General features: G+C 37.0%; 1 protein-coding gene and 1 pseudogene across 3 annotated transcripts in view; both read right to left on the bottom strand.

Annotated features, from left to right (window-relative positions):
- LACC1 (laccase domain containing 1) overlaps nucleotides 1-23084 on the bottom strand; it is a 61179-nt gene that overhangs the window by 29013 nt on the left and 9082 nt on the right. Inside the window, exon 6 of one of the 3 annotated variants that reach the window (XR_004626746.1) lies at nucleotides 4991-5050. The exons of 1 other annotated variant lie outside the window; for it this stretch is intronic. The gene's annotated coding sequence lies outside the window, so the exon portion shown is untranslated. Of the gene's footprint in view, nucleotides 1-4990; nucleotides 5051-20082; nucleotides 22735-23084 lie in introns of those variants that run through there. One more of the 3 variants, XM_002914959.4, reaches the window with a different exon arrangement.
- On the bottom strand, nucleotides 7296-7627 carry LOC100479718 (annotated as a pseudogene).

A 23084-nucleotide genomic window follows, 5' to 3' on the forward strand; every position in this document is an offset into this window, starting at 1 on the left:
GAGTTATGAAAAATTCTAATGCCTTTCCTTCAGAGTACCAATGAAGCTTCAACCACTTAAGTAAAGACATAGAATTTCTAGGGGCAAATCTGACCTGGAAGATCTAAACTAGCTTTCTTTTGTTTCTCAGTCATTGTTTTGCTTCAGAGACTGGTCAATGAAGAGAGGCAACAGAGCCAATAAACAAATCTAGGATCTGAAATCAGAGAGAAGTTGCTTTCTGGCCCTGATACTGGCATTCTGAAGGAACTTTGAAAAACAGCTCATTCATCTCAACCTCTAGTTTTCATTTGTATACACTTCACTTAATAATAATTTCTGCTTTCCCTATTACAGGACAAAAGAAATGTGAATCACACCTGAAAACTGCTTGATTTCTAAAGATAGATGAGCAACACCATCTGAATCATGAGTAGATAAAAGTACAGAAAGAGAAAGGCACAGAATAAATGTCAGTCCAAAGGAAAGAGAAGTCCAACTACCATAAAACAATTAAATTACATTTAGAGATGCCAGATAAATTGGGAAACAACATAACAACAATAAGGCTTCCTCACAGGAAAGAAAGGCACTAGCATACCAAACCAATTCTCAAAATAAAAGAGATTTTTTTTTCAAAAATTCATAATAATAAATTTAGCTGAGTCATACTTATAATAGAGAATATAATGATTGAATCAATGGCCTGAAAGAAATTGAATAGTCTGGCTCAAAACAAAAAGGGTACACAAGTAATTCAATCTCTATGGGAGAGAAAAATGGCAGGATTTTTTTTTTTTTAAAAAGGATCTAATTTCTAAAAGATGGTAGGGCAAGTTACATGAGCTGTCTGTAGGATTTAATTTTTAAAACCATAATCCTGCAAATCATGGGGATAATTAAGAATATAATCATTTAATTGGGCAACTGACTATTGAAGCAGTGTAGTCTTACCAAAAAAAGAAAAAAAGACTAAAAAAAGGTAGAAATGATCTTGGAAACTTTTGCCATTTTAACCTTTTTTAAAAATTTATATAGAGCCAGAAAAATTACCTTCGAGCTAGAAGCAACTATGTGAAATTCAGATGGAGACATATCAAATTGGTGTCATGGAAATGCCTGAATTGATAAATTCCAGCCCTTGCAAGCAGGCTGAGGAAAATCGCAAGCACTGACACGAAGTAATATCAATTATTGGCATAAAGATAGGCTAAAGAGTTCCCATCTCAAATTGTTCTCTTTCATTTACCCTTTTCCCAATGATTTATCCCAAGATGAGAGAATGTTTACCTTCTCAACCAAATAAAGAGGGCCACTTATCTTTTTAAAAATAAGATGAAAAAGAAAAATAACAAAAAGAAAATATATTGATTTCTAATGGGTCTTGTTTTTTATACCAGCGGCCTGCTCACATATGTTCATGGACAAGGCATTCCAAAATCTTGTGCCATCACCTTACCTCCCTTTTGTGTAAACAAATATTCTGTCCGGGAGATACAAGCAACCTGAAACCTCATTTCTATTTCAAATGTACACAGGTGGGAATAGCTCCTAAAACTCTCCAAAGATATTTGCCCACTGTAAATAAAAAATTCTTTGAGTATCTAGACCTGAAGTTAAGAGAGATGTATATTTTTTTTCTTGTCACTATTTCCCAGATTCTATCAGAGGTCCATTGAAAGTGAAAGGAACCGACAATCTATCAGAACAGCAACTTTACAAGTAATACAATGGCACTGAATTAATATCTATCAATAATTACTCTGAATGTAAATGGATTAAATGCTCCAATCAAAAGACATAGGGTATCAGAATGGATAAAAAAACCAAGACCCATCAATATGCTACTTCCAAGAAACTCATTTTAGACCCAAAGATAGATGGAAAGTGAGGGGATGTAGAACCATCTATCATGTTAATAGACATCAAAAGAAAGCTGGAGTAGCCATACTAGCCATACTAATTCAGACAAACTAGAATTTAAACCGAAGACTATAATAAGAGATGAAGAAGGGCACTATATCATAACAAAGGGTCTATCCAACAAGAAGATCTAACAATTATAAATATTTATGTCCCCAACTTGGGAGCAGCCAAATATATAAATCAATTAATAACAAATTTAAAGAAATTCATTGATAATAATACAATAATAGTAGGGGACTTTAACATTCCACTCACAGCAATGGACAGATCATCTAAGCAGAAGGTCAACAAGGAAATGATAGCTTTGAATGACATACTGGACCAGATGGACTTAAGAGATATATTCAGAGCATTTCATTCTAAAGCAGCAGAATACACATTCTTTACGAGTACACATGGAACATTCTCCAGAATAGATCAGGCATCAATAGATCAAGGTCACAAATCAGCCCTCAACCAGTACAAAAAGATGGAGATCATAACCAGGCATATTTTCTAACAGATTAAATAGTTGGGAACTCCCTGAAGAACAGGCCCAACTCAGCTCCAATACTCAGTCATCAAGAAGGGGAAACAATGTCTGCAGCTTTGACTGGACTTCTGTTTGTATAAGAAACTCTCAGTACTGAGACAGACTTTCAGTACTAAGCATCATGGAAGGGATCCCTCTAGAGATGACAAGCTTGGGAATTGGGAAAGAAGAGGGAAAATTGAAGTAATAAAATGTTGGCAGCTAGTATTACATTAACTATAACTGCAGTGAACCAAAACCCAGACCCTAAATAACCAACATGAAACTCACTGCAAGAAATGAACAGAACACAAACATCCTCCAGTGTAAATGACGGCACAGAAAAATTCTTCTGATTCATCAAGTTTCCTTATCCTTTTTAATATTCATAATTATCCTGATTCTTACCCAAGCATTAAATGTGCTCACTAGTTTCTGACAGGCCACATAAAATTAAGTCTTAGTGGTTGGGTTTATTTTTGTGCCCTTAACATTCCCCGAAGTTTTGTTCCAAGAGCCAAAAGTCTAACTGTCCGGGCTAGTAGTCACTGGACTCGCGTGCTATATTGGACTCTTCCAATGACTTCTTACTTTACCCTAGTGAAGTGCTGGTTTCTCTTTTTTTTAACATGGGGACAATAACTCGGTACCTATAATTTGCCTTAATAGGATTATGGTGAATGTTCTGCAAACATTAGCTCATGGATATTCTTCTGAACAAATATGAAGAACCATTTCATATTGAAACTGTTATTACACACTATTAAATATTGATATAGAACATTATAGTAATAGCTTATGGTGGCTAACAGGGCTGAAAGTCATAATTATACATAACTTTCAATCCTCAAGATACCTTTTACTGCCCATAATCCTTTTTACTTCTCAGGAATGGAAGCCCCAATGGTCCATTCAGTTTTCCCTTTATCATCAAAATAGTTTATATTAACAAAAGTTCAATCCACTAAAAGACCATGGCCTGTGAGTCAGATATTTTTAAAACTGATCAAAGTACCCTCAAGCATCTCAGATCTCTATTAGCTGAGGATAGGTATGCAAATCTGACTTATGATTTAAATATTATAAAGGTGAGTTTGATAGGGAATCTAAGTCAAATAGTAAAAAGGGAAGATTTACAGAGCAGCAGGAAGCATATGTAATCCATTCTGCATCTACTATCATGGTGTTCAGTTCACTGAGATGTTGGTTTTTTGCTGCCGTAAGGATACAAGGATTCAGCATCAAGTGAAGTATTAGACTGAATCACTTTTGTGTTCATTTTCTGAGGAAGGATATGTGGAATGACAGGAAGTTTAGGTTTTTAATCCTCTGCCCTAAAAAGGGGTGGGATTTCAGTTTTGTCTATTATATAATATTGTACAAATCATTTAATCCTTCTTAGTCTCAGCTTCTTATGTATAAAATGAAAATAATAACACCAGCCCTAGAGAGCTGTAAATGCTTTTGCTCCATTCATTACATGAAATTTTGATTTGCTTATAGGTCAGTCTCTGAGCTTCTTTATTTTTTTTAAGATTTATTTTATTTATTTGAGAGAGAAAGAGCACACACGCACATGTGAGTGAGGGGAGGGGCAGAGGGAGAGGACTTCAAGAAGATCCTGATCTGAGCAGAGTCCAACATAGGGCTCAAACATGACCTGAGCCAAAATCAAGAGCCAGACACTTAACCAACTGAGCCACCCAAGCACCCCAGTGTCTGAGTTTCTCGAAGGCAGGGACTGTCTCATCCATCTCTATATCTTGAATACCTAACACACACCAACAAATAAAAGGCATTCAATAAATATTTGTTAAATTGTATTGAGTCAACTATTTGCACTGCTTTTGATAACAACATACTAAACACTATTCTTGTAAAGAATACCATTTGTAAATTCAGATGGTAGATTAGATCCTTGTTTATTAAATATTCACCCTCATCCCTCTCCTTAATGAAAGTATATTTTCTCACTCCTTAAATTTAGGCTTGGCCATTTCCTTTGCTTTGTCTAGCAGGATGTTAGTGAACATGACACTGGCAGAGGTTTGAACTGTGCTTGCACAATTGTGCTTGATCTAGTGAACTCCTGCCTTTCACTGTAAGATAAGTATACCTTGAGTAGCTACTAATCCAAGGAGGATGAAAGACTCTTGGTATCAAGACTTGGAGTCTGGGCGTAGTTTAATAATCGGCATTTTTAACAAATTCTCAGGTGATACTGATACCAATGTAGATTGTGCCTGAAGATTACAGATTAGATAAATGTAAAGAAATTTTTGAAAAAAACTTAACCAGCCTAAAGTATTCATCATGCTACCTGCATCAGTCAATTTTTTAAAGAGAAGGTAATAAAGCTATAAGTAGTGAACTTGGTAAGTCAATTAAGTAGCAGTTCGGTTAAGAAATCTCTTACTTTCCAGTTCATACACTTGCTGTAAATTTTCACTGAGGTTTTGACTGTAAAGTACTCAGCATGGTGCCTGGTATATGAAAGCACTCAATAAATGTTATCATTATTATTATTATTATTATTACTATCCTAGTTTTCTCTTTATTAATTTTAAAACTCACCCAACATAGCTGGCGTCTTCATGCAAGTTATTTAATCACCTGGTCACTGAGTTTATTCATCTGTAAAATAAAGTGGTTGGAATAGATGATCTTTATTGTCATTCTTTAGACCTAAAAGTCTGTAGTTTTACATTAACAGAAATTCATCACACCTGTCATTAAGGTTTTATATTCACTGAGGGTACTCCCTCTTTCTGATCACAACTGATGTCCTGAAAATCTTGTTTCTTATTTATCTCGTTTGAATTTCTCATCCTGTAGAATACTTGTTTTGGGGGGGAGTAAAAAGTACATTGGACTTTAGGTCAGTTTCTACCCCTACTTATGCCTGAGAACTTAGAACTGAAGTACTATAAAGAGAAAAACCAAAATAGGAAAAGTTGTATTTTCTGTTCATAGGGTCATACATTTCCCATTTGGGTTTTCTCTGAGGCTTTCCTCAAGAAAACTAAAGACCCATTAGCAGACATGCTACAAAAAGGAAGTTGCTATTGTTTTAATGACGTGGGTATAATTACAATAATGTGATAGATTATTTACCATACACTGAAGAGTGTACATTTCAAGTTATTCTAGGATTAGAGACTACAAATAATTCACTAAGATACCACTGACCTCACTGATGGGTCACTGTCTAAAATTATGTGTATCAACACTCTTACTATCAGTATAATTTCACTTGCATATTCACTATCAGTATAACTTCACTTATTCACTTAATTTAACAATGAGAAAGAAAAACAGAGCAGAAATGAAATGCACACTTGCCAAAATGATTAATTTACCACTGCCTGTTTGCCTTCTTTCGCAGTGCCCTAAGTCTCTGGCTGAAAGTTGTTTTTACTGGAAGAAATGTGTTCTGCACGCTCACTGAATCTCACAGCCTCTTGCCTATATAATCCCTCTCTTGCATCACCAGTTCTCTGCTGCATCTTTGTTCTCTGCTCACAAAAACGGTGTTTTATTTCTCCCATTTTAGAAAAATCAAAGCTTTTCTTGGTCACAGCTCTCTCTAGGTACTGCCCATTTTCTGCTTCCTTTTGTAGCAATGTACTGTAAAGGCACTATGCACATCCACCCTCCATTTCTTCTTCTCTCATTCTTTCTTGAGCCGACTTCTATCAGGGGCCCCTCCATTTCAACAAAACTGTTATTTCCTTGATCGCCAATTAGCTTCTAATTGCCAAATTCAAAAGTCAATTCTTGGTCTAAGCTGACTGGCCTCTTTTTAGAAATACTCTCTCAATTCGACTTCCAGAACACTACACTCTCCTGCTGGCCTTTCCTTCTACCTCAGTAGCTAGTCCTTCTTGATCTTCTTTCCTGAATCATCCTCAGTTCCTCCCCTATAATGCTGGAATGCCCCAAGGCTGAGTCCTCAGACATTTCTTCACTAAGTACATTTATTCTCTACATGATCTCACTCATCCATCCTATGAATGGATGGCTTTCAGTACAACCTATATGCAGATGATTCCAACTTGTCTCTAGTCCAGGGCTTCCCTGACCATTCTTCCTAAAATAGTACTCCCTCATTTTGTTTTTTAAAGATTTTATTTATTTGACAGAGAGAGACACAGTGAGAGAGGGAACACAAGCAGGGGGAGTGGGAGAGGGAGTAGCAGGCTTCCCTCTGAGCAGGGAGCCCAATGCAGGGCTTGATCCCAGGACCCTGGGATCATGACCTGAGCTGAAGGCAGATGCTTAATGACTGAGCCACCCAGGTGCGCCCCCTTATTTTTTTTGAATTACTTTAAAATCTATTCTCTTAGCAACTTTCAAATATATAATATAGTGTTACAAACTATAGTCACCATAATGTACTTTAAATCCTCAGGACTTACTTATTTTCAAGAATTTTGTACCTTTTGACCATCTTCATTCATTTGCCACTCCCCCACCTCCGGCAATCGCTGATCTGTTCTCCGTATCTCTGAGCTTGTTCTTTCGGGGGGTTGGGGGAGTTGTTTTTTTTTTTTTAGATTCCACATATAAGTGAGATCATATGGTATTTGTCTTTCTCTATCTGACTTATTTCACTCAGCATAATGTCCCTGAGGTCCAACCATGTCAATGCAAATGGCAGGATTTCCTTCTTTTTATGGCTAATATTCCATTGTATGTGTGGATCCTCTTTACCCAATCATACATTGATAGACACTTAGGTTGTTTCCATATCTCGGCTATCATAAATAACGCTGCAATGAACATACAGGTACATTTATCTTTACAAATAAATATTTTTGTTTTCTTCAGATAAATACCCAGAAGTAGAATTGCTAGATCATATGGTGGCTCTGTTTTTTCTTTCAGTTACTCAAAGACTTTTGTTTTATTAGAGTACATGAGCTGGCACTGATGGGAAGGGGTAGCTGTAATGGGCAATCACTGCCCTCATTAGCATCAGATGCCCATCCTGATGGCCATCAATGTGCCAAAGGGGTCACCACTCTGCATCATGGTTTTCCCGATGACACACATCAGCTCCCGATCCCACATTCAGATCCTGAGACAGGAAAAGGTGCGGAAGAGCACCCCAGCCACCATGCCCACTTCTCAGCCCATCACAAAGCCTATTTTCACTCGATGGAAGCAGTTTGGCTGAGACTGTCCTTAGGACTCCATGGTCACTGGCATCTCACACATGGCTTCAGTCACTTAGTTTTGGTTTACTTGGTTTAAAAATTTATTTTTAATTTTTTGAGGAACCTTTACACTGTTCTCTACAGTGGCTGCACCAATTTACATTCCCACCAACAGTGCACAAGGCTCCCTTTTTCCACATCCTTGTGAACACTTGTTATCTCTTGTCTTTTTGATAATAGCCATTCTAACAGCATGAGGTGATGTCTCATTGTGGTTTTGATTTGCATTTCCTTCATGTTAGTGATTTTGATTAATGATGTCATTTTCTATTCTCTTTCCCTGCTTTATGTTTCTTCACAGCACTTACTTTTTAGCAGCAACTTTATATATCTATTCATTTATTTGCTTATCATTTTCCTTCTAGACTAGAATGTAAACTCCATGGAGGGCAGGGATTTAGTCTTGTTCCTTGTTGTATCTCTAACACCTGAACAGCATGTAGTATGGTATATATTAGGTACTCAAAAAATACCTGTCAACTGCATAATTAATGACAAAATTCATTCTTTCAAATTGTTCAACACTGATTTCTTTTATGTATCAGTGATAGGCAAGCAATAGCTTTAGCTCTCAGAGTGGGATTACAGCAGGATGCCCAAGTTAAACTCAGCATGCCAGGATGAAGGAGGATGAACTGAGAGGCACAAGGAACAGGGTCCTGTGCAGTGGTAGCAATTCCAATTTGTGTCCAAACCAGAGAATGGCAAATCCAGTCCAGTCCAATGCAGATGTTGGTTTTACGGTGGGGAAAAAAATGGGATGGGAAGGCCTGAGCATAGGGACACAGCTTTATAACTATCAGGTGAAGAGTGTAGACTGCAGGTCTCTGAACAGCAAACAAGGATCTCCAGGGAAACTATCAGATGTTCTGAAGCAAAAGAAATGTGCTAAGCCCACAGGAGACCTACCACCTTAATGCCTGTTTCCTTAATTTCAGTGCAGGATCATGGCTGTCTGCAGATGGCTTCATGCTTAATACAGTATCAGATGTGGGATGTACTGAAACAGGTATGATGGAAAATGCAAAGATAAATAAAACAAAATTTCTACCTTCAAAGTGCCTATAGACTTATAGATGATAAGACATAGCTAATAAAAATAAGAGCATTATATAACGTGTAACCTGCTCCTCAGAGAGTCATGGAATCGTAGCGAATTATATCTGTAAAGAGGCTATTTATGGATTGTGTTTAAATATAGAACTAGTCTCTTGAGTACAAGAAAAAAGAACAATTTACCAGTCATAAATCTCTTCCTCTGTAAAATGTGAGCTTTAAACAGAATTCTACTTTATGTTCCCTTCCAGTTTCAAATTGCTATCATTCTTAATTCACATATACATATATACATATACATATTTAGATAGATAATAAAATCTCATTAATGTGGACTTTGCTAACCTGGAATTTATGACCAACCATCAAAGTGAGCCTAGTTGAATTTTAATTTTGCTCTAGCAGAGACATCAGTAGCTTGTTCACTCAACAGCATAAACAAATTATAAAAGGAATGCTCACAAAGTTTCAAGAACAAATTGTTTTCAAAGCTTTCAGAACTCCTATTTGTGAACAAATAGCTGAAGTGGACATCAGCCATTTGGACTAGCGTTTTGATATACTTCCTACAGATTCCTGGGCTAGGGCCCAATGGATAGAAGGGGGTTGATACACCAGTTCCCTGACCTTCACCTCCATCCAGATCATTGAAGTCAGCTTGATTTGACTGAAGGAGAAGACAGAGGAAATCATATCCAGAAGAACCATGGCCTTGCTGCTTATTCCTTGAGCCTCCTACTGTAGTTCTTATTCTGATAGTAAAAAGTGCTATGCAAAGTGTGCACCAGAAAAGATGTAGTCTTTTTTTTATTAACAAGATATTACGTAAAATCCATTCATTTGGAAAGATTTATCAAATGTCTACTGTGCAGGAGGCACTAATACATATCCTTGTCGCATGATGGATTTTTCAGTGCCACATGTTTATTTGTCCACAGCTCTTGAAAATATGCTAGAAGAATATCTCATTATTACACAGTTAATTCTAATGGGAATTTCAACTACATTGCCTCAAAAGGCTGCATGTGGACCTCACAGGCAAATGGGAATGTTACCAAAAATAGAAACTAAGGTGATTAGGAATATAAAATTTAGCAGAACTTTTAGGATGAAAGTCAGAAAAGCAGAAATTCATGATGAAATGCAAATTTAAAAAAACCAGGAAGAAAATGGAAAAAAGAAATCATGGAAACCATACAACTAGAAATCTTCACTATAACTCAGAAAAATAATAAAGTGAATCATGAAGAGGAGGTAAATATGGGAAAGCAGAAATAGGAGTCATACAACCTATCAGCTGCTCTCTGTGGCTGAGTCAAAAGACGAATCAAGATAGGCCATGGTCCTCAATCTCACTGAGGTCATTTCCAACTTGCTGTCTTTCCTAATGCTACTCTTCTCACCCACTGCCTGACTTTTCAGATATTGGTCATTCTTTAGAGCACTGCTGCAATTCCAATTTCATCTTACTGTAGCCCTCTCTAATTCCTCCTCCCAAAACTGACAGCTACTTTCTGGATGCCCCATGAACCTTCATAACACCAAAGTTTACCACTAAATGGTTAAGAGATGTTGAGTTCTTCTGGATTAGACTACAGATCTCTTATTTTCAGGACTCATGCCTTAAACCTTTTAATAACTTATGAACTTATTTATGATAAAAGTCTTACAAGATATAAAAATCAAATCATATTAATTACATATTTAATGAATTGCCTTTATTGAAAGTAATACTGTAGGAAAGTGAAACTCTTGTGGACAATTTGGGAGGTGTGGTCCACATACCCATTGCACTTAACTCCTTAGAAGACATAAAAGAAGCACAAAAATATTTTTGACTGACATATTGATTGATGAATGTTTTTCTAAGGGAGTTTTTCCTTACCTAGACCTTTCATCCTAGCCTATATGTTAATAATGCATGAGGTTGATTAGTGTAAATAATCAGATAATATGTCCTAAACTCAGGACATTCACCACCACAACCCCCTAAAAACTGCCTGGCCTCCTGCATCCTCTATCTTATTTAATGACATCACCATTCACCCAGTGACCTGAGCCAGGAACCTAGTGGCCACCTAGCATTTTCTCCTTACTCTCAAATTATATTCTTCACCTAAAGGTTCTGAAACTGATTCCAATTTGTATGGGGAGAAATTTTCCCACACACCACCAAGTAATTCTTAGATGCTAGCTCGGTGTCCTACAACTCAATTCAGTTCTGACACTACCTGAAGATAGTGTCCAATTCCACAGGCTAAGGGCTCAGTCTCACAAGAATGTCTTCAGCCCCCACTCCTATTCTCATCCTCATCCCCTCCACTTTATATGCCAGTCCCAAGTCCAGGTTATGCAATCAGTTCTAGATTGGTGGGTCGCATGACTCCCTTGTCAGGTTTGATTGATTTGTTAGAATGGCTCACAAAACTCAGAGAAATATTTTACTTAGTAGATTACTGGTTTATTATAAAAGGATGTGACTCAGGAACAACCAGATGGAAGAGATGCATAGGGCAAGGTATGGGGAAAGGGCAGGGAGCTTCCATAGTCTGAGTGTGCCACTGCTCCCAAATCTCCATGTGTTCACCAACCTGCAAGCTCTCTCCCACCCTTTTGGGTTTTTATGGAGGCTTCATTACTAGCACAATTGATTAAATCATTGGTCATTGACCATCGGTGATAGATTCAACCTCCAGCCCCTAGCCTCTCCCCCATCCCCTGAGGTCAGGGGGTGGGACTGAAAGTTCCAACCCTCTAATCATTTCCTCCTTCTCCTGGCAATCAGCCACCATCCTTTGGTGACACAGGAATTTTCCAAAAGTCACCTCATTAACATAACAAAAGACACCTTTCTGGTTCTCATCACTTAGAAAATTCCATGGGTTTTAGGAGAAAAGGGGACAAAGATGCCAGAAAAGGGGACAAAGATGAAATATGTATTTCTTATTATAAATCACAATATCATATTATCAAATCCTGCTGATGCTTTCAGATCCATCCCCACTTCTCCTTCAGCACAGGTTTTACCTTGGTTCAGGCCTTAGCCTCCCCACTCAGGTTCTATGGTAATTTCCTAACTGGTTCCTTTATATTTGGTCTCACCTTTTTCCAATCCATGCCACATACGACTGGGGATGATCTTTCTAAAATGAAAATCTGTCTGTGTCATCCCCTTTCCTAAATATTGTAATGACTTTTAATGCCTAAAGGATAAAGTCCTAACTTCCTTGCAGGTCATTCAAGGACCCTCATAATCTGGTCCCTACCTTTCTTTTTAATATCAACTCTGGCCATTTACCTATAAACATACCTTGCAACCATACTAAAATTGTCAGACTTTGAAATACCATGCCATTTCATCCCACTCTATAAAACCATCTTTGACTCTGTATCCATTTAAGCTATTTGAGTTACCTCCAGACCTAACTCAAGGGCCAATTTCTTTCTTGACCACCCCTGCAAGGTTGATATTTTGGTCATCACTAGGCCTGGTAATTGCCTTCAATCTATTTGTTCATATACCCATTTTACCAACTGGATTTTTTTTACTCTCAGAAGGGTAGAAAGGGTATGGAAATAGAGTACATAGTTTGGCATCTCATATATCAGCATCATCATAAAAACCATTCAAATGTTTGTTGATTACTGGTAAGTCAATGATTTTACAAGGAAGGAATTTCAGAGAAGAGAACAGTAGGAACATAGCCTCAGAAGTAGCAGTGAACTTGCAGTAGGCTGAGACTAGCCGTGTTGTTTTCCTGACGTTGCTAAATTGCAGGTTTTTATAAAGCTGCTAAAGGTGAGGAAAGGAACCAGTTTGAACAAGCAGTGAGTCAATGAGTAAAACATGAAAGGAAACAGAAAAATAACTCAAAGACTTGTGCCTGGGAGGCTGACAGATTGGCAGCACCTTAACAGAAAATAAGTCTGAATGCGCATTCAAACCAGTTCTCATCATCTGAGTTTGAAAAAAAAAGGTCTAAGAAGGAAAACTGGTTACCTAGAAACTACCTATAAATGTCCTTGCCAATCTGAAGGCTTATGCCACCTGGTGGCAGTTTACTCAATTTTAGCTTCAACTCTTTAAAGTGGTGTAACTCTCCAAATTTGTACCTGCAAACCTTAGCACGATGCCAGGAACAGAGCAGCTACTTAAATACTTTTTGATGAATAGATGAATGAGTTGAATGTATAAATCAATGATTAAATGAGGCAAAGCTCTGTGATGAAAAGGGCTCTGATCTGAGGATCAAGGGAATAAAGATACAGCTCCACATTATTACCTCTGGGATGACCAGATCTCTGGGTCTCAACACTGGTGTCTGTAGAATCTCTAAGTAGATGATCTCTAGTGTCAGGTCCAGCACTAACATTATTGACTTTATATTGGGACTTCAGTATGCTCATCTGTGAAAAAAATTAGGTACTCAAAGTTGATGATATGTAAAAATCCCTTAACATTCTATTATTTGATTTTTTGAATAAGTATATATGGAAAAAGGGAAAAGTCCATTGTCAGGCAAGAGCCACAGAAATAAGAGTTAGGATACTAAGAGTATTGGAGTTGAAAAACAGGTTACGGGAATTTAGAAAGGCCATGTGTGTGTTTAAGGAGGAAGGTATGAAAAACTCTAAAATGGTGAGTGATGAGAAGACCATGAAGGATGTGTGTGTGAACATATTGGGAAGAGAGAGAATGTGGTTGAGAGTACATGGCAGAAAGTATTAACATTATCAAAATCTCTGTAGTCACTTCTAGGTAGGAGCTTGAATTCAGACAAAACTGTTTCTTATGATTTGATACAATGGCTGTTTTCTAGATAAAAAAAGTTTGACATCTTAAATTCAGTTGGGAGGCAGGAACAGGGGGACTAGAAACAGTATACATTCTTGAGTACATACTGCCACCCAGTGGATGAATGTGCACGACACACAAAACATTTCCAAAGAGAAAGACAAAGACCATGGGAGGTTATGACCACGATGCTAGTGTTAAAGCTTTATTTATGCTCAGTGAAGGCCAGGTATCATAGGTGATCCAAATCTGAATCATCACTCTTTTAGAATGCCAGACTAGATTTTAATCTACACTTTCAAAGTATTCTGGTAAACATTATCAGAGGCTTTCAGCAATGAGAGAAAAATATTATGTTCTTACCTCTGCATTAGATACTAAAGTCTCATTAATGCTAATGAAACTTATGTCCATGAATTTCCAATAAAACAAGTCAGAGATACTTAACTTACAATAAGGCAGAAAGAGGGTTCTCAAGGCAGAGATTAGAGATTCAAATCTTGATTCCCCAGGATGTTAAGAGATTTGATATGAAGTCTAGAATCAATTACATTTTTGACATAATAATCTTGAGTTTCCCTTCATCTGAAAGTGAATAAAGATTTATTAGAGTAGGGGATATACAGAGACAATGGATGGAAGTTGGATCATTTATGTATTGAGATCATGTTTATGGAGGGATTTCCTAGTGGTTCAACTTGGGAGGGGCACAATATCCTTCTCATTGTATAATTGTAAGAATCTTCTGGTATTCTGTAGACAAGTCTAAATCTATTTACCAAGTTTTCTAAAAGGAATAATAAAATTCATGCTACTGTGTTTTTTTAAGATTTTATTTATTTGAGAGAAAAAGAGCATGAGCAGGGGGAGGGGCAGAGGGAAAGGAACAGAGAATCCTCCAGCAGACTCCCCACTGAACAAGGAGCCCCATGTAGGGCTGGTTCCCAGGACCCTGAGATCATGACCTGAGCCTAACGCAGATGCTTAACCGACTGAACCACCCGGGCACCCCAAAATTCATGCTATTGTAATGACATTAGAAGTCCAAGGAAAACTAGTCTGGGGCTTTATTTCTTGCTATGTTTATGCAGTATCCCCATCAAGAGATTTATCCATCCACTTATGAACACCTCTAGATAGGGAGCCCAATAATAAATGTGCTTCTTCTTTGTTGGGTCTGGAATTTCTTTATCTAACCCTGCTTATAAGCTAAAAATTTAGCTAATAAACAGCCTAGCACTGTTTCATGGATGTTGGCAGAAGACATGATATGCCTGAGTCAGGGACAAAAGACTTCATTATTCACAGTTAGCAAGTAGGATGAACACTACAATTTAGTTTCCTAGCTGCCAAAGTCCCATGAGGGCACCAGAGAGGGACCCAGGTATATTCTTGTGTACACAGGTTTATGTCCTAGGATAAGAATACTGAATTTGGGGGGCACCTGGGTGACTCAGTTGTTAAGTGTCTGCCTTCGGCTCAGGGCGTGATCGCAGGGTCCTGGGATCGAGCCCCACATCGGGCTCCCTGCTCTGCTGGGAGCCTGCTTCTTCCTCTCCCACCCCCCTGCTTGTGTTCCCTCTCTCGCTGGCTGTCTCTCTCCGTCAAATAAATAAATAAAATCTTTAAAAAAAATACTGAATTTGGGGAATCTACCACTTTTATAGTAAGTGCTAAGGAAGTATGCCTTTTTCCAATGGGATCACCAATGCCTGTCTGGTCCAAGTTGGGAAGAGAAGAAGCTTTAAATTTAGATCAGACTGGACTCAATATTCTCAAATTTACTACATGTTGGAAACAGGAGAGTCTAATGATGGGGAAAAAAAAAAAAACAAAAACGTGGCTGAAAGCCCTAGATAGATTTCTATTGCAAACATTCTTTCTTTACACTACATTAATATATATCATTATTTAAATAAATTCAACTAAATGAGGATATACAAGTACCTGGTGACCGGTGGTCTTCAAAATTGGCCTTGAAATGCACTGATGCTTGGTCCTAACGTTCCCACCTGTCATTCTAATTGAATTGGTTTTGGGTGTTATTTATTTAAAGATTTTATATGCTTATTTTAGAGAGAAAGAGAGAGAGAACACAAGCGGGGAGAAGGGAGAGGGGCAGAGAGAGAATGCCAAGCAGACTCCACCATGCAGACCACAGAACCCAACATGGGGCTTGATCCCATGACTTTGAGATGACGATCTGAGATGAAATCAAGAGTCAGATGCTTAACCAACAAGCTACCCAGGTGCCCCTGGTTTTGAGTGTTTTTTAAAGCTTACAGGTAATTCTATTAATGTAGCCAAGGTTGAGAACTACTGCTCTAGAAACAGTCTACCAACACAGAAGATTTTACTACTTTACTTTCAAATATCAACAGAGCTATTAAAAAGCTATTTAATTTTCATGGAAAAGACCTACCTGTTTGATCTCTACTCTCTGGTTCCCTGTCACAGTGATTTGATTAAATGGTTGTATTCATTTCATTAACAGGATGTAAATAAGTAAGTTCCACGGGGTCAGGGCCCATGGCTCTTGTGTAATAAAAAATAAATATTAAAACATATTATTACAGGAGTGGGGGGGAAATCAAAAGTTTTGCAATACTTCTTGGTCTCTAATCTACAGTATTCCCATAGAAGACACATATTTTATTTTATTTAAGATTTTATTCATTCATTTGTCAGAGAGAGAGAGAGCACAAGTAGGGGGAGCGGCAGGCAGAGGGAGAAGCAGGCTCCCCACTGAATAGGGAGCCCGATGTGGGATTCGATCCCAGGACCCTGGGATCATGACCTGAGCTGAAGACAGGAGCTTAAATGACTGAGCCACCCAAGCGTCCCAAAGACACGTATTTTAAACCAATAATTTAAAGTTTATATTGTTACACAAATTGGAAACCAGAAATTCTAATGTTTTTAAAGAAACATGGCTGAACACTTTAAAACAGACGTTCCTTCTTTAAAATGACATTAATGTATCACGATTATTTAAATTCAACTAAATACTGAAGATCGAAAACAACTTGGCAAAAAATGACAACACACACACTCCCCCCCAGAATGGTTTATTATCTTTATCTTTCGATCATTAAAAGATTCCTTCCCTTCTCCCTCCCTTTTTTCCTCATATAGATATAGGTGATTACGATGTGTTAATCTTTGCTAGATATTAAAAATATGAAGATGAGTAAGACCTGGTCCTTACTCTGACAGAGCTTACGTTTATCAATAGACAAGTAAATAGACCACCATTTAAAAATCAGTACACTGAGGACTATAAAAAATGATGCACAGGATGCTAGTGAGGAAAATGACGAAGGAAAATGTTCTGGAACAGATGACCACTTGTCTGAGTCTTAAAGAATGGTTATGAGTTATCAAGAAAAATGAGTCTTAGAACTATGCACACAGAAGCAGCAATAGGTACAAAGCCAGGAAGCAAGAGAAAACATCACTATGAAAGATAAGGTAAGACCTGCTGTGAACCTAATGACATGGCAAAAAAAAACATTCATGTTTAGATATAGGAAAATTTTGTTATATGGTAGAAGGTAGATCTTTGAATATTAACATGGCCCCTCACCCTGCCTAATGGAAAAAAAAATACTGCACTTCTATATATGACCCGACATACTACTCACTTAATATATACTACATTGACAATAGAATTTTGGTCATACCTCCCTAAGGAACTAGGGGGACACTGAAGTGCGGTATCCATTCACTTAGATGTTTATTTCATACGTCCTTAGTGCTGCTTTTTTTCTAATTTAGTAGAAAGCCTAAGTGAAAGTAACCTTAAACCTAATTTGACTTCTAGTCAATCTTTGAATGCAAACCAACCTTTGTGGTCTGACCTAGCTTAATGTATATTCTAGGAAATGAAGAAAACACAGAATAGCTGGAATATGTGATACAGAGTGGGGAGTAGTGGAAATTGAAAAGGTAAGCAGGGGTGAGATCATAATATCACTTACAGAAGTCAGTGAGTATGTCTTTATCTTGAAGACAGAGGAAAAACCATAAAATAATTCAGAGGGATGTAATATGACCAGACTCGCATTTTAGAACAATCAATAATAGCGGTAAAAGGGGATTCAATGAAGGACTAGTTAGAAGGCTGCTCAAATGATGCACATGAGACATGATGAGCTGAGTATCTGGCAGTTGTGATCGAGACACAGGAACAGATATAGATTTACAAGGGCAGAAGCACAGGAAAAGAAGAGGTGAAGGAAAGGGAGACATTCGGAAACACTCTAAGATTTTTGGATGGGCAATTTCATGGAAAATGATTTCATTCTTCCAAGATAGAACATGAGAAGGGAACAAATTTTGGAGGGAAAATGGTTAAGTTGGAGGATATCGTTTTGAGGGGCCCACAGGATATGTCCAACAAGGAACTTTATATCCAAGTCTGAATATGTACTTGAAAGTATAAAAGTCAAAGAATTAAGTGACTTTATGAATATGAAACATCAATTATGAAAACAAGGATGATGGGGGATAAGAAAATATAACTCTAAAATGTGCTTAAGGGAAGTAAAGGAATAGGGAAATACATGTAAGATATAAACTGAAGCAATATGCAATGCAAAACTAAGAATTATGAAAATGGAGGATGTTAAAAACTCAAAATTCAATTGTTACTGTGGACAAATCTATTTTCCACAAATGTTTCTCAAATGAGAGTACTTTTTGTTGTTGTTGTTGTTAAAAAGGAATGTGACATTTTTTTTTTTTAAAGATTTTATTTATTTATTCGACAGAGATGGAGACAGCCAGCGAGAGAGGGAACACAAGCAGGGGGAGTGGGAGAGGAAGAGGCAGGCTCATAGCAGAGGAGCCTGACGTGGGGCTCGATCCCATAACGCCGGGATCACGCCCTGAGCCGAAGGCAGACGCTTAACCGCTGTGCCACCCAGGCGCCCCAGGAATGTGACATTTTGAGCTTACAAGTCTGCTGGAAATTTTAGTTCTTTAATAAATATGTAACTGGACACCCCAGCCTTCTGAGAATTAAATAAAACAAAAAGCCTGCTCCAGATATAGAAAGGACATAGTTTACCATTGGCACTTGGCACAAGGACACAGGAAATACTATGTAAGCATTTATTTCTCCATTAAAAAAAAATGCATCTAAGGAGAGTAGGAAAAGTTTATCTCCACAAAATTGACATGTGATCATCATGAGTCCAAGCTAAATGGAAAAAGTAGTACTGGCAGATTCTATTTCCTTCCCTAAGCAAAGATCTAGTACAGAACAATGCATTATTTGCAGCAGCCGCCACATCTCTGAAATCACAAGTTTAAAAACACTGCCTACAATGGAAACATAGGTGCTCTAGACCACAGTTCCCATTAACATATGCAGTAAGCATATAAACCATGATTCCCACTCTTTATGTCACAATTTATGAAAACTTTATAGAAAGAAATCTGTAATTCTACTGCATCCAATGAGTTTTTTGTGAATTTACATTTAGGGCAAAGAGGCTATGTATAATATATAGCACATACATATCTCTTGCCACTTAGCATGAACACTCAGATCCACGCATACACACACACAAACACATAGACAACTGAGCAATGCTTAACTTCCAGATTGGTGGCATTCTTTAAGAGTTCACATAAAAAGCAGGATGGATATGTTGTAAGTATAATTTTAGGACAACCAAGTGAAAACCATATCAAATCCACTTTGGAATATACAATGATGTAATTCGTATGTAACTGACATCTTACCCTCCAGCTTCTGAATCTGTGGGTATTATTTTTTTGTCATGTGTCATTGAATAAGCTTCTGTGAATTTCTCCCCAAAAAATCTACTTACAGAAAAAGAGTTAACTGGAGACTGTTGAAGTGAGATAGTTCCAGGTGGGTGAGGGTTCCTAAATGCTTTTATAAAGTTGAACTACAATATATTTGTATATAAAGTAGGAGCAATACATTCATTAAGTTTAAATGCCCCTCTTTTTTTTTTTTGGTATAAGTAAATACAGAGAGCAGATTGTTCAACTTTATATGAAGAAACAGTGCAGAGCTACTTGTAGAAATACTGCCTCCTAGTGGAAGGATCGCTTTCTTAATTTGTTTTATAAAGCACTGGAGTATAGCATATTTAGTCACTATGCTATTATTCACAATTTAAAATTACAATTAAATTTTAGTTTGATACTTAGTACCTCCAAAAGAATCATGTCATGAACTCTCATCTTATTTACAAACTTCATTCCTCTTCTTAATGACAACCAATATTTCCTATGTATACTTAGTAGCAGTGCTTAGATTAAAAACAAAACTTACTAAAAATAAAAATTATTGTGGTTGTACCCCCAAAGTCCCAGAAACCTACATATAAATGCTTGAGAGTGACAGAGATCTTATAGAGATAATAAGATATGATTATTTAACAACCTAGTCATTCTGTTTCTGAGTTATTGATCAGTATTTTTCACTCAGTAAAACAGAAAAGAGACCTTTCATTAAATACTATGAAGCAGATAATCTAAAATCAGATAATCAAATATAATTGTTATTTGGTTTTATAATATTTTGGTACATAAAGTGAAATATGGCCACCTAATACTTTTTTTTAAGATTTTATTTATTTGAGAGACATAGAGAGGGTGTGCGTGTGCTCGCAAGTGAGCAGGACATGTGTAGGGGCAGAGGGAGAAGCAGACTCCCCATTGAAAAGGGAGCCCAACGCAGGGCTCAACCTCAGGACCCTGGGACCACGACCTGAGCATAAAGCAGACACTTAACTGAATGAGCCACCCAGGCACCCCTGCCACCTAATACTCCTGTAAATTTGTAAACATAAAACAAAATAAGGCACAGTGAAGAACTGGAAAGTTACCAACATTTCTAAATGTGTGAAATTATTCTTTATCTTTCTAATTATCATTAATCAGGAAAGTTTTTTGCATGAGTTTGAAATTATTGTCTTATGCTTTGTGTTTAATGCCTTCCATCAACTGGAAGAAATGAGGTATTTTATTTAAATTTTACACTGAGTTATGAGTTGCACAGAAGAATTCATATAAACAAGGTATCAGATTGTGACAACCTTACAACATAAATCACAGTATTGAAATTGCTGGTTTATTGACTGCCACCTTTCACTAGATATTAAACATCTGAAAGCCTACAACCGTATTTTTTTTTAACCTAGTGTCTCAACAAAATTTTGGCTGAATGGATGAATGGATGATATTAACAAAAAGTTGAAAATAAAAATTAACTTAGATAGCTTTGATTAACTCTAAGTTCTGAAATGAGATTTTAAGTTACAAGATGTGGGTTCAAATCTTATATTACCACAAATTATATGTTTTTAAGCTCCACATCAATGAGACTCAGTTTTCTCATCCAAATAAAAAGAGTAACAACTGACCTATGTATTTCAGAGTAGCTATAAAGGTAAAATGAGGTAATGTATGTAATGTCCTTTGTAAATACCTAACAAATGTAATTTTCCATTATTCTACTACATGTTCAGTTAGAAACAAATGTATAAAATAAGAAAATTTCTTAAGATGCAATATAACTACTCACATTAAAAATACATGTCATATATACCACTTTCTCCCAAGTGAAAACAGTTTGACTCCTCTCTTCAGCCTACAAATATACTTAAAAGTACTGATCCAAAAAAAAAAAAAAAAAAGACCCCTTCCTTGAAGATACAGCCCCCAGTGCTTTATTTTCTCTAGTAAATACTATCAAAGAAGAGTGGACACCTATGCATCCTCCTCCTCAATGCACTGAAATCAGACTCTGCCACCATTGCCTATAGAACAGCTTTGATATTGTTAATCCACAGGCTTCCTTCTCAGTCCTCATTTTATTCTATCTCTGAAAATTTCTCATACCTCCTATCTCTGGAAATTCCGAGTACCTCTCACATTCATACTGGCTTCTTTCTTCAAAATAAGTATACTCTGGTTTTTTTTTTTCCTTATTTCTAATGATTCATCTTTTTTTTTTAACTGGTTCAACTTCTTGTTCTTCAAATGTAGGTGTTGTACGAGGTTTCACCCTTGAACCTCCTTTTTCTCACCCTATAGTTCTGCCTAGATGATTCAGCCTACTCCAATGGACTCAGGCCTCATCTCTACATAGCCAACTTCTAAATCTGTATCTTTCTCCCAGTTTCCACCAAGATATAACATCTGTATTTCTAGTCATTAACCAAATATTTCCATCTGGATAGACTTCGTTCTGCATGTCAAACTCATTATCCTTCTCCCTTTTCCCAAACATCTTCCTTCCCCTCGTTGCTGTTCAACTAAGCAGAAATCTTGGAATCACCAATGACTTCTCCACTCTTCCTCACCTATCATCTTCGTTACCTGTTAAGAGGATCTACTGATTCCTTGTCTGAAAAGTCTCTTCATCTGCTCTCCTCCATCTTAATTTCCCCTGTCTTCATTGTTTCTTTTTTAAAGTATTTTGCCTCTTAACGAAGTCTCTCTGCTCTGGTCTCTCACAATTTAAATCCACCCTGTTACAAATAATGCTAAGGAAATAAAAACACTCCTCTACTTTTTATGCCTACTCTTTGCCTGGAAAATCAACTCTAAACTCTTGGACATGGCATTTAAGACTAACTAATCTCTTTCCAACCTCTTTTTCTAGTAACTTCTGCCTACACCCTTCTCTCTCTAGAACATGTTATACACTTTCAATATCATGCGCTAGTTCAGGGTGTTCCCTCTACCTGTTATGGTTGTTCTTCATTTGTCAAAAGCCTGTACATCTTTTCGGCCCATGTGATATATCATTTTCTCTATAGCGTTTTCCCACTGTGTCTTCCAAATAGAATTAACCCTTCCTTCTTCTGTACTCTTCCACTGCTATCAAAATTAAATTTAAGTATTATAAGTGTTTCTCTCCTCCACTGCATTAGACTTAAAGGGAAAAGGTCTTATTCACTTTGATTCACTTATGCTTCACACAATGCCTGAGAAATAGGGGGCACCCAGTAAATGCTGAACTGAACAGACCCATTCCTGATTTATATAACAAAGAGAGTGAACGTTAAGAATAATCCTCATCTAGATTTTGCTAGACTCAAATGGAAGTCATTGGCTTTGGATAATAATGAAATTATACCCAAAGATGAATTACCCATTGTAATCCTTTCAGCTCTAAGTAAATCAAACAGCTAAATTTCTCTCTTGTAGTCTGTTTAGAAGGAGGCAGGAAACAGTTGTATAAAAATCCAGTCAAGTATCTGTAATAATACATAGAAAACAAATATAAGACTCTTAATTGTGCTATTACAATATCGAGGTAAGGATCATTAAGTCTACTAAAGTCTTTTGTATATTAAAGAGTTAAAGACATTGTGAAGATTAAAAATAATATTAATTCAGTTAAGAGTCATCTTAAGGAAAATTAGATATATGCTAAAGGGTCAGCACAAAATCACTTCATGAAATGTTTTTGTATAACTTTGAAAAAATATCTGACATAAATACTAATTTAATGAGATTATACTCAGTCTTATGACGATAGATAGGTATCTGCAAATTATAGCCTATGAGCCAAACCTACCTGGCCCCTCAGCTGTTTTTTATAAAT

The sequence above is a fragment of the Ailuropoda melanoleuca genome, chromosome 7, assembly GCF_002007445.2.
Source record: "Ailuropoda melanoleuca isolate Jingjing chromosome 7, ASM200744v2, whole genome shotgun sequence".
Classification (NCBI taxonomy): domain Eukaryota; kingdom Metazoa; phylum Chordata; class Mammalia; order Carnivora; family Ursidae; genus Ailuropoda; species Ailuropoda melanoleuca.